This window comes from Rhipicephalus sanguineus, chromosome 1 (genome assembly GCF_013339695.2).
Source record: "Rhipicephalus sanguineus isolate Rsan-2018 chromosome 1, BIME_Rsan_1.4, whole genome shotgun sequence".
In the NCBI taxonomy this organism is placed as follows: Eukaryota; Metazoa; Arthropoda; class Arachnida; order Ixodida; family Ixodidae; genus Rhipicephalus; species Rhipicephalus sanguineus.
Window position 1 is genome coordinate 116,532,170 of NC_051176.1, and position 12,633 is coordinate 116,544,802.

A 12,633-nucleotide genomic window follows, 5' to 3' on the forward strand; every position below is an offset into this window, starting at 1 on the left:
GCCCAACTCGCGATTTTGATTCTACTCAGATTGCCCGTATACGACGCGTACAGGTGATTACATACTGGAACTAACGCGAGAACCAGAGATAACGCTGGAACATACGATGAAGCATGCATAAATGCCGACGCGTTTCACCGAAGATCAGATTATCGACGACCGACGACTGTGTTTGCCACTGTCGTTGTATCGTGAGTTTTTCGTTTCGCTGGGCACAGATTAGCCCAATAAAGAGTACAGTCTTTAACAGTTTGACTGCTGCGTTCTGTTAAAAACGTGACATTCTGTTAATCCGCTAATGTATCTGCACCCCTCCCCCCTCAATATATGCTTCAACACGTAACACGGGCACAGCTGTACATTCAGAAATGAAAGGTTTTTCTACGCATGCAACAGATTGATACAACCTGCCGCATCTGGCGTTGTTCCGCGGAAGGTCCCAGTGCAGGAAACGCCTTCATTGTGAGCCGGCTACTTTAAGTTTGGGTGAGCTAGTTGGTTGAATTGATTCAAGTAGCCGTACTTTGAATTAACATTAGTTTACTTGTGTCAGTGAGCACGCGCACACCCAGACATATTTGTCTAGAGCATTGTAAGCTGGTTGAGGAGGACCGAGAACGCGTCTCAACCAATCACAACAGTTCAGTGCATTCGGCATGCAGTGGAGATAGCCCAGGAGAAGGAACCTTCAAATGGTTCTCGCGGCAATGGTAATTTACACACGGTAGTTCTCAGTTTATACTCCTTCGCGCGTATTCCAAGTGACATTGCTCAAAAGTATGAACCCATTGGGAGTCACAGAACGTGTTTTCCGTTACCCCAATCACATATTGGCCTCGAGGCCCACCACTGGAAACGCCGGCGCCACCGTCGGCGTGACGTGCTTGGCAGGATCACGTGGTCTCAGCGGCCGCGTCGGCTGCTTGTGGCGCACTGCCGCCTGCTTTGAAAACGAGTTTCAAGTCCAACATGCGCTGCGGTCTGTTCAAATTCGGAAGTTTTCTCGCATTTTCTACTCAGTTGAAACCATTGTAATAGAGTGGCTGCCTCCGAAGGCGACGAACATGGGGCTTACCACTCGGTGCCGCAGTGCCGCGCTTACGCAACGGAGCCCAATGTCAGCCTGCACCGGTAACCGCGGGACAAGAAACTGCCTGAAGCATGGGTTGTAAAGCTAAGAACCGGCAAGTAGCCATCGGCTACGAGTCTTGTGTGCAACAAGCACTTCCGCGACGAAGACTTTCGTTACTGCGTCGGGCCTGCGATGTTCGGTGCGTAGCAGACAGCGCGCACCGAGACGATGGCTCGCGCGCGCTTCCCGCCGGCAAATGATGCTTATCTGCCACAGGATGGTAAAGGCGCTACCTTTTACCATGTGCGATGCCATCTCAGAACCCTCCCGTGCGACCTCTTGATCGTCGGCCCCGTGCTCAGCGTCCACAAAATCGGCTGCAGATGCGAAAGTCATTATTTAGATACGTTGAATTAAAAAACGCACAGGGTCCCTTATGCATTCGTTAAAGATGACGACAAGGCGAAAGCCATCATCTTCTTCTTGTAAGTCGATGTACTGATTCTCCCGCGCCAGCCTCCAAAAGCGTTCTGCACCTAACGCGGTTTTGCACGGCCTCCGTGACCGATCACGGAGGCAATGCAAAGCGACCATGACGTGTGAATACGCCATCATGTGACGTCATAATGACGCTACATATTTTGGCGATCTGTAACGTCATGATGACGTCATATGGTGACACCATCACGCGACGATTATTTTTTGCATCACTCGTGTTGACGCCGCCGACGCGGGACGCCGACGGGCAACCTTCCCATTTGATGAGGCATCTAGGGCTTTCGCCTTCATAAGCTACATAAATTTTGCATTACCTCCGTGATCGGCCCACCGGCCAACCCCATGTATTTTCTTGGAGCCTCATTTGTTTACGTGGGAAAGATGCCACCCTGTTAGCGTTAGATACGACACTGCTGCCAAAATTGCTGTGGTACTCGCCAAATAATTACTATCCTGTTTTTCGGGTGCTGGTTGCTGCAATAACTTCTATTTTATTCACCGCTATTGCAAGTTCTTGTGGGTCCTAGTTCACAGTCGACGTTTGCAGAACAAATCCGGCGAACGTTACTGTATTTTCTTTCTTTTCCTAGGCGTTGCATGCTACTACATGCTCGGTCTCGTAGACTGCTTCTCCTTCCACCAGCAATCTCGAAGTGGTGAAGCTTTGGTCTATGAATTTGTTGATGACAGAGTGCGGCAAGTTCACTGGAATGCAAAGGGAATGATAATTAAGGAGCATTAAAGAAAAGGCGTCGCATTTGCTCACGTTTTGTGTGAGCACCAAACGAAACGAATGCACTGTATAAAGAAACAGAAGCAGCGGCATTTGCCCGCTGAGAAGACCGATCAATATGCAGTGCGAGACAACTTGTCAAATGACATTGAAACGTACCCGAATTTAGACCGAAAAAGAAAAAAAAAACACTGAATCGTCAGCACGGCAGATCACAAAGTATACCATGCGCACCGAAGCCGCAGTTGTAACGAAATTGTTTTGAACTGCTCTGATTGGGTCCGCGCAACAGTAGTTGTTTGTGTACTCACAAATTCTGATATTTTGCGGCCTAAAGTTCACAGCGCGGTGCCAAAACGCGCTCGTAGCAAAAGCGAAACCATCAGTACGAACATAAATGCAGACGCTCATACATGCAGAGGCACCGCCAGTCATCGCGAACCCGTGCGATCGCTGACTTGAGGCTTCTTTCTATTATGCTTCGTTTGGTTATACAGGCAGTCTACTCTAACGAGATATTTCACATAGTTTGCACTCAGCGAGTGACTACCTTTCACGCAAGAGGCCGGTTCAGGGGTCTCCAACGCGGTGACAGCGTGAAGCGGGTGCTCAGTTTTCTGCAAAGAGACAGCGACCGTAGACTTTTTTGTGCTTTCAGTTCGTCGAAGATGATTATTTTGACAGCAAAGAACACAGTTCCTTTCGAAAGTACTTACAGAAATGCCCTGGAGGGCTTCCGCGAGGTGTTTTTGTAGAGCGCCGACAGCAAAACCTATGGGGAGCGCGCCGGCGGTATCCTACATAGCACGCAATCCAGGCGCGTCCGATAGAGGGCGACTCCGTAACTCCTCGAGGCCAATAACCAAGAAAAGGCTAAAATAACAAGCTCTCGAAAACGAAGACAACATTTAGAAGAACTTGAGTCTTGGCGTAGTTCTCATTCACTGCATTGTATATTAACTGCTAAAGCAAGTCAAGGCCACTGTCATGGGCTTTCTTCAGCAGTAAATACAGCATACAGATAATAAAATCTTTTTTGGGGCCAATGCCGGCACGCCATACACACATAAGGCACATGCTTAACTGCATTTAGGATTTCCGCCGTGTTCAAGTGCATTTGTTCTGGCTTCGTACTCTTGGCCTCCCGCTTTAAAGTTCCCTATAGGGAGCGTTTGCGCACTTTTTTAATCAGTGTTATTTTACTTAGCTACATGACTTTTTTTCTAGCTCCAGGTACTTCATCGGTTCTGCCTCAAAGCGCATTTTTTAATGAAATCCTGATGGCGGCGTATGTTAAAAGCAATGGCGGAATGTTTGTAAGTGCACGCCAGCAAGTATAATGCGGACGCTTCCATTACCAGAGATCTTAAGTCATAGCGTCCATAAAGCGCACTTAGGAAAATTAGGATTACGCTCGAGTGTCCCTCGTCTTGTCGCAAGCGCTAACGATTTCTTGATCTTCTTTTTCATAACTTACGGCCATGAGTATATACAAATATTCAACTGTTTTATTTCTCTTGCCCTAGTTCAGGGTATACCTCACGGTAACTTTACAAAATCAATGGATAGATATATTTTATGACGTTATTGGGAAACTCGCGTCGTCTCTCGTGCTGTACGTCTACCTTTTTTATTATAACTAAAAGCATGCCGCCTTCCAATTTACTATAATTATATAGAAAGTCACACTTTTCTTTACATGTTGTCCGCTTCGTTGACGGAATAATTAATTATCCTTGCTAAAATTGCCTACAGACTCTGGATGTGCAGTGGGCGAGAATCCTGTTGCAAGGAGGGGGTCGAGTAACCTTCCTCAAAGTTACCTGTTGTCATTTCTTAGTATTGAAATACATAGTGTGAAATACACACTTTGCATTTGAATGTTAGATAAAGAAAACTCCTCTTATCCTTGCCTCTCTTGAATGGGTGTTTCCCTTGTTCGTCATTTTTTCACGTGTTTCCACAGTTACGCACGCGCAGTTCATCTTACCTTTCAACTTGTATCATGTCCCTACAAGTGTGCCACTTTTCTTCTTCAACAGGCTTAATGTGAGCACTAGGTTGTACTTTTATTGCGATAGCAATTATGTGGGCGCTCTCGACTTGCCGTCACCGTCCCAGTCATGTTTCGTATAAAGTCCAAATTGATAGCATCCCCCCGCGCGTCCTATGTTCTACTCGCGGGTAAAAGCGCGCGAGCCGGGGCGCAGAACGCGGCTGAAGCATAGATCAAACGAGCCGGCCCATCTCCGTCGCTCGGAAGGCGCATGCGATAACGTCCCCCCGTGTGTTAGACCTGCCGTCCAATGCTGTTATCGAATGCCGTCGAATGCTGCGTCGAAAGCAATGGAGGGATGTTTGAAAGTGCACGCCAGCAAGTATAATATGGACGCTTCCATTACCAGAGATCTTAAGACAGCGTCCATATATAGCGCACGGAAGCACTTACGAAAATTAAGATTACGCTCGAATGTCCCTTGTCTTGTTGCAAGAGCTAACGATTTCTTCATCTCATTTTTCATAACTTACAGCCATGGTTATATACAAATATTCAACTGTTTTATTTCTCTTGCCCTAGTTCAGAGTATACTTCAGGGCAACTTTAGAAAATAAATGGCTATATATATATTGTATGACGTTATTGGAGGAAAGAAGATTACTTTTAAGGGCTCGTTTTTCTTTGTTAGACACAATATTAATGAGAACTAACAGACAATAATGCCAAGGAAAGTATAGGGGGTGTTATTTGTAGTAATTAGAATATGTGAAGAAAGTAAAGTGGACTAAAAGATAACTTGCCGCCGGCAGGGACCGAACCTGCGATCTTCGAATAGATTTCTCTCCCACAAGACAGCGGAAAAACACAAGCTCATAACGTTTGTGTTTTTAACCCGCACGCTGTAATTAACCCGCACGAGTCACGTCCTACTAACTTGACTCGTCTTGAAAAATTTTGAGGCAATGCCTCGCTATATCTACCAGGGACCCCGAGGAAATCACTTTACGTATCAGAAGTCGGGAAAAAAAAGTTTATTCATCCTCCACAAAGCTCATACCTAATGGTGAAACTGCGGAGCTTGTGCTGCGCACGCCAACTGTTATTTTTTTTTCGCTCTGCTTAACTCATCAGCATTGATCAATTGTATCACTGACACTTGAGCTATTTCTTGTTTGTATAAAGGGAAACATGGCTTTGAGACAAGGAAGGCTTACCTTACCTCAACCTAGCATGTCCTGGCTAGGACAGTCTCGTGGCTACAATGAATGTATCTAGTGTGACCACCACTCCTCCAACTTGGATCATCTGTGTGTGGTGAAAATGAAGAATATACTGGCAACATCTATCGTATTAATCATCCTCCTCACCATACCGCGTTCGCCTCCACTCTCTGTAATTCCCTGAAACCCCCTTCCACAGCGCGGAGCAGTGGCTGTTGTGGCCAAATGCAATAACACCAATGTATTTAGATATACGTGTTCGTTAGAGAACCCCAGCTGGTCAAAATAATCTGGATTCCCTCACTATACAGCGTGCACTACCGTATTTAGCAGTAGATTATATATAGTCTCCTATCGGCACTGCACGCCGTATACAGTAGTACAGCTGCGAGTGAATATAGTAGACTGCACCGCACTCGGCAGTCAGTCTAATATATTAACTTTCATACTACCAGAACTTGTTAGTATTGACTTTTGTTAGCTAAAAAACTCAGTGTCCCTTATACACTCACCTAAGACGACTGGAAGGCAAAAACCATGTTCTTTTTCATCTCAGTCGATGAACTGATCCTGCCCCGCCACCCTCCGAAAGCTTTCTGCACCTAACGTGGTTTTCCACTGCCTCCAGGATCGGAGGTACCTCACCTGGTTTCGCACTGCCTGCCTGATAGGCCCACATTTGACCAAGCTACGACGGCATGAGATGACGTCATCATGTGACGTCACTTGACGTCACTTCACAAATTTTTAGCGATCTGTGACGTCATGGTGACGTCATCACGTGATGATGATGATGATTTTTTGCATCACTCGTTTTGACGCCGCCGACGGCGGACGCTGGTCAATTTTCGCGCATGATGAGGCATCTGAGGCTTTCGCCTTAATATCTCCACGCCCACGCACACAAGTGTGATATCCGGAAGTGCACTACCAGGTACTTTCTCTGTGTTAACCGTGACGACACTACACCTGTGACCATCGTTGGAAACATGGTTGGTTGGTTTATGGGGTTTAACATCTGAAAGTAACTCAGTCTATGAGAGACGCCGTAGTGGAGGGCTCCGGAAATTGCGACCATCTGGGGTTCTTTAACGTGCACGTAACCTACCTACATGGGCCTCTAGCATTCTGCCTCCGTCGAAATGCGACCGCCGCGGACAGGATCGAATCCTCGAATTTCATGTCAGCAGCCGGGCACCGTAACCACCGTACGAAGGCGGCGGACGTGGGAAGCTTCAATCTGGATATTTCGAAACCAGACAAGCAATGGTTCACTCACCCTGTTCTAGAAGTGTTCGGCTTAAAGTGCTACACCAATGCAATGTAAGGACGGGAGCCGACAGAAAAAAACACAATGTACAATAAAAGTTGTATAAGCAAAAGTAAGGCGCCTCACACATGTTGCCTCTAACGCGCATCTATAGATAGATAGATAGATAGATAGATAGATAGATAGATAGATAGATAGATAGATAGATAGATAGATAGATAGATAGATAGATAGATAGATAGATAGATAGATAGATAGATAGATAGATAGATAGATAGATAGATAGATAGATAGATAGATAGATAGATAGATAGATAGATAGATAGATATATAGATATAGATAGATAGATAGATAGATAGATAGATAGATAGATAGATAGATAGATAGATAGATAGATAGATAGATAGATAGATAGATAGATAGATAAAAAGCGGTACATTGGTACATGCTTCTAAAACACTTTATTTGTCGACGTTTCGGCCTGAGTCCAGCTGTTCTCAAGACAATATTTGCAAGGTTCCGATGCGGAGTCAGAAGCAACGCGGCAAGGAACCCGCACGTACACACAAAAGATGTGTTCTCCGAAGGCTAAATAACGATTGAAGAGAGCGCGTGTAGTTCTCTCCCATCGCTATTTCCACACAATGTGACTGCAGAATCTGTGCATGTGTTAAACGGTTGGCGTTTGTACACTACACGTAAATCGTTAATTCTTCTTTTAATGCCAAAACATTGTATGTCCCATGAAGCGGAAAAACCGGCATCCGTCGGCGTTAACATCCACCGGCAGGAAAACTGGGGTAACCAAGTGATGACGTCACGTTGGTTCTGGCGCCAAATTCGAAAATTGAGTTGCCCCACGTTCAAGCGACCTGACCCGCTCCCGAAATTGACCTAGCCCAACCCCCAAACTTTCGATGGCCTGCCCGAAAAGTTGACTTCGCCTAGTTCAAGTAAGTGACCACGCGACCACGTTATGTGACATAATCGCATGACCAAGAACCTTAAATTGCAATGTCACATGACCATGCGATGACATCATGGGCAATATTACATGGCATAGATGCTGAAAGAGTATAGACTTCGATATATTCGACACGCTATCGCCTCGCAGGCCGCGCCACTCTGTTCCGTGTCTGAGAGTGTGCTCCATACTGCTTTCGCATTCAGGGCACGTAAGAGACTTAAGTGCCTCAGTTCTTTTTTGTAAGGCATTACATAGAACACAAATAAGAAAAAGAGACCACATGTGCCATTATTTTTTTTAAAAAAAAAAGGTCAAAAACTACGATTTCGTTTCATTTGCTGCAAAGTGTGGCTTCCAGCAACCAACACGGCAATTTGCAAATTCACTTTCCGAAGCGCGCCTCTCGGCGTGTGTCACTGACCCTTTGTGTGAGTGCAACTATTTCCCAACGGCTAGCATGGGACACGTCCCCCTCCCCCCCGCAATTTCCGTAAAGGCATACGAGTTACGAAGGGCGTAATTCCTCGTGTCACTCGTGCGCGACACGAACCATTGTTCCATTCACTACATGTAGCACCTCCACACGCACCTTTTCTTCATCGGCAAAGAAAAGAAAAAAAGTAATGCGCCGAAATAACGATTCAACTTTTCTTCTCGCCGCACGGTTTGGTAGTCCATCCATTCTTTTCTGTCTCTCACTCTTTTCCGTATTTCAGTCGCTTTCGATACAGTCTCGATCGTGATAGGAAATGCAGGACAAGCGAGAAGAGGAAGTGTCGCGGTTCCTGAATAATTGAGAGCTTCCTAGCACCCTCTGGCGCTCGGAAGCGCATCTTGCGATTGCTTTCCGCTCTCACATTCGCGTGCTGCACAAAGGTCGTGCCTCCTGCCACGCGTCCATCGTAAGGCGTTCCTTTATAGTGTTATTTTATTATTCTCTACGGTTACATACACTCAAACCGCGGTATGGGAGACGATGAGCACGCCGTTGACCATTGATCGATTCGGCTGTTCCTGCTGTGTACCGTGCAGCGTCTTCGATGCAAACTTCTCTTGAGTGCGTAGTGTACAACACTCGCTAATATTTAGAAACCTTTCCAGATTTCACGAATACGTAGGCGCACGCATATGATGGCCGCGCACACAAGTGGTATTTTCTTCCCGCGAGAGCGCTGGATGTTTAGGAAGATGTTTCGACCTGTTTCCAAATTCCTCTGTAAAACAGTTCTGAAGATTTGACGACGCACCAAGTAAGTAAGCTACCAGGGGTCAAGATAGGATGGATGAAGCGTAGTGGATGGTTCGAATTCGCCCTCGCCCTTAGTCTGCCCTGAATGCGTTCTGGCGGGCACCGGGCCCTATAGCTCATTTTATAGCCGATTTCTTAAAGAAGCAAAATTTTCCGTAGCATTTGCAAGGCTCCTCCTGTATCGGGAACTTTCCTCCTCTTCCCCACGGTAGTCGTTTTAGTCTCGATGCCACTAAGAAATAAGAGATTTCTCAATTTTTTTCTTCTTACAAGCATTTGCCATGACCCTGGTGTACCTTAACCATCGCGTTAGTTATTATTGCTCGGTTTCTGTTCCGACGAAGCATTTTAGTGCGTACAATGCTTTGCGAACAAGTACCCTTGACCTTAAAAATCAACCTACTATATAAAGATTAACTTCAAATGGCTGTTACGACAACAATATAATGCTGTCCTCGGAGATATGATTGAGTCGGGCTCACACCAACACGACTGTTAGACGACTGACCGCACATATTATTTAAACTATAGAAATACGAATAGTGTTTCTATTCGCGATGACTTTCATGCTTAACGAAGGGAAAGAAAAACTACAGAAAAGACAACTTGACGCTGGCGGGAATTGAGCCCATGAACGTCTTCTTAACGTGAGGTGCAATTATGCATCTATTTGAAAATGAGCTGCAGTGATGGCGTCCGCATTCTGGGATAGGTGGAAATGTATATAAAGGCCTTCAAAGTTAAGCTATGAGTAATTTTAATGGAAATGGTATGTTATCAATGCAGCTTTTGCTTCCACGGGGCGTTTATACTTTTTGGAAGACAATTTTCGCGATGAAGAAACCAGAAAATGAATATCTAATGGAACAAAGCGTTTAATTTCCTCTCTTTTAGTCACTCCTTAAATTTCGCAGCATTTGTTTTAATCATTCAAATAGTTTGCATTGCGTTAGTTTCACAATGACATTTAATATGCAGAACGCTAATTTCAGCTTTCGTCAGCGGGAGTTGGGACACAATGGCAACCCAACATGTGACACAACCTGCTATGGCAGACTGGGCGAGATTGTGTATCACATTCTTGTCTTGTCTTCTTGTCTTACTCGGGTCGAATATCAAGGAAAAAGACATAAGCTAGCAATGGAAACAGAAAGGAGACAGGATAAGCGCGAATCTCCGGCTTATTTATTCCGTAACCGTATTGCACATAATATTCCCCGGTCATAACGCACGCGAATACAGAAAAATCAGTCAATTATACAAGCTGACAAGAAATTCACGACATCAGTTCACTACACACGTGCCGACTTGCTAAGAAAGTCACAATCCTTGCCTGATAAAGGTAACGAGGGCATACTCGCACATACCTTGACGCATTTCGATATGGCATCAGCCTCAATAATCTCGCGCGTGAATTGATTGTGAATGCGTCCTATGACCATCTACGATCATCCCACGATCAGCTTATGTTTTGGTTCCTCCATACTCGGCCTGAGTCGCGCAAAAGCAAGGCAAGACTATTGCGAACATGCCGGCAAAATCTGCTAACATTTCCACCTATTCTAAACAAAAAAAAAACACGAAAACAATAAATTCCTCCTTTCTGCGCAACAACCTGGCTCACATGCCGTTTTTTGTTGTTTATTTTTTAATGTCAGTACTGCAGCCTGTGATTGTGAAATCAGCGTATGGAAGACAAACATGATGAGGAGTACAGTCATCGAAAATTGCTGAAATAAAAAAAATCCCTATCGGAAAAAACAGCGTTTCCAGTGCCTCCCAGTGCCTTTCAGCGCACTGGAAACGCTGTACAGTGTGCCCCAGTGTACTACAGCGCGCTGGGAGGCACTGGGACAAACTGTACAGCGTGGCCAGTGCCGCCCAGTGCGCTGAAAGACGCTGGGAACACTGTACAGTGTGGCCCAGTGTCTTACAGCGCACTGGGAGGCACTGGCCACGCTGTACAGTGTCTGCTCGCGCACTGGGAACACTAGCAGCACATTGGAAAAAACTGGACGCACTAAGTGGAATTCATATAAGATTTGGTATTGGGTCGCGAGAAGTCAAAAGAAAAACTTACAGAATATCTTGAAAATATTCTGTTTTGTGTCCTGTACATATCTAGCTTTAGTTTTAGTTAAGCGACGGAGGTTTGTATACGCTGAAGCAATCATCTGTCGAGCGCTCGCGTGCGCGCTTTCTCTGAAGTGTGTGATCAAGTGACGTAAATGTAGTTCATATAACTGCATCGAAACAACTTATCATTCGCAACACAATATGATATTAGTATTAGTCTGATAATAACATAAACCTACGCTAACAGCTAGTCCTTCCATATGGGCTCGTACCGCTGAAAGTCGCACGTCACCGGCAACAGTGAGCCAATGTAACGCTCAATCTCGGAGTTTTTAGCTTCTGATTCATGTAGTCGAAGGTGCTAATATGGCCTCGCTTGAGTCGAGTATGATCGAAACTACATTCTAACGGTTATTAGATTCTTCGTAATTGAATATCCACGTTCTTCACAGCGATCGCGGCGCACGGAGTACAGCTCTAAGCCTAACGGCCGGTTCGGCTAGGATGCTGTACTGCGGCTGTATAGTACGCGGAACGTAAACAAAAAGAACAGAAAATGTGTTCAAACGGGTGACGAAAGCTAAAGCCTTCAGTGTGCAGGTCAGATGCACATTGTTGTTTACGTAGGTATGACTGACTGCTTAGCGAGCCAGTGCGATTGCCGCAACACATCTGCGGTTACGCTAATATTTTTTGCGGCAGAACGGGCCAGACAGACGTTCCGATCCTAGGCAGCACACAAAAAACAAATTAACTACCTTCCCTTAGGTTCTCGCGAACACGAAGAAACTGAAATGTGCGTTTGTAAACGAGAAAAATGAAAATACTAGCTACCGGAGGTAGTTATAACATGAAGAAAAAAGTGCCGGTGTCTCGTCTTCCAGGTGTGGTGCAGCGGTAACGTGTCAGACTCAGGATGTATGCCGCATCGAGGTCGTGGGTTCGACTCCCGCTCGGTGTCTTTTTTTTTTCGAGGTTTTTCTTTTTTTTTTTTTGTCGCGGTGCTCGCGTATTAGCCCTAATTACGATCGGGGTATGACCACTGCTTCTACAAACAATTTAAAGCCCGATTTCGGCCCGTAACCGGGTGGCCCAGTGTGCAGTGCGCCAGCGTCCAGTGTGCCGCGTGCAGCGTGCCAGCGTCCCAGTATCCAGCGCCACACTGGTCCAATAATCAGGTATGGCACTGGGACAGTGCCACTGGGTTTTCCGATAGGGATGTACTCGTATATACCATCGATCGTGTTTCTCACAATAAAAAAAATATAATACACGCCACCTAAATAAAATTAATTTTATAGCTTTAGTTTTTTACGTATCGAATATTCTTGTTCGTAGAAATTGTATCCGCCAAATCACGCAAATCACATTTGCCAGCAGCATTTGCGAAGCTAGAATGGAGTTTTTATTACAATATATAGTCGCGACGGTACTGTATATCTACGCGGGGTTTTCCTTAGTTTCAGTTTTTTCGTTCGTTCAACGCATTTACGCGAATACATCCCATGGAACATACAGAGTAATCTGACCTGTTCTGCAAGTTCAGCT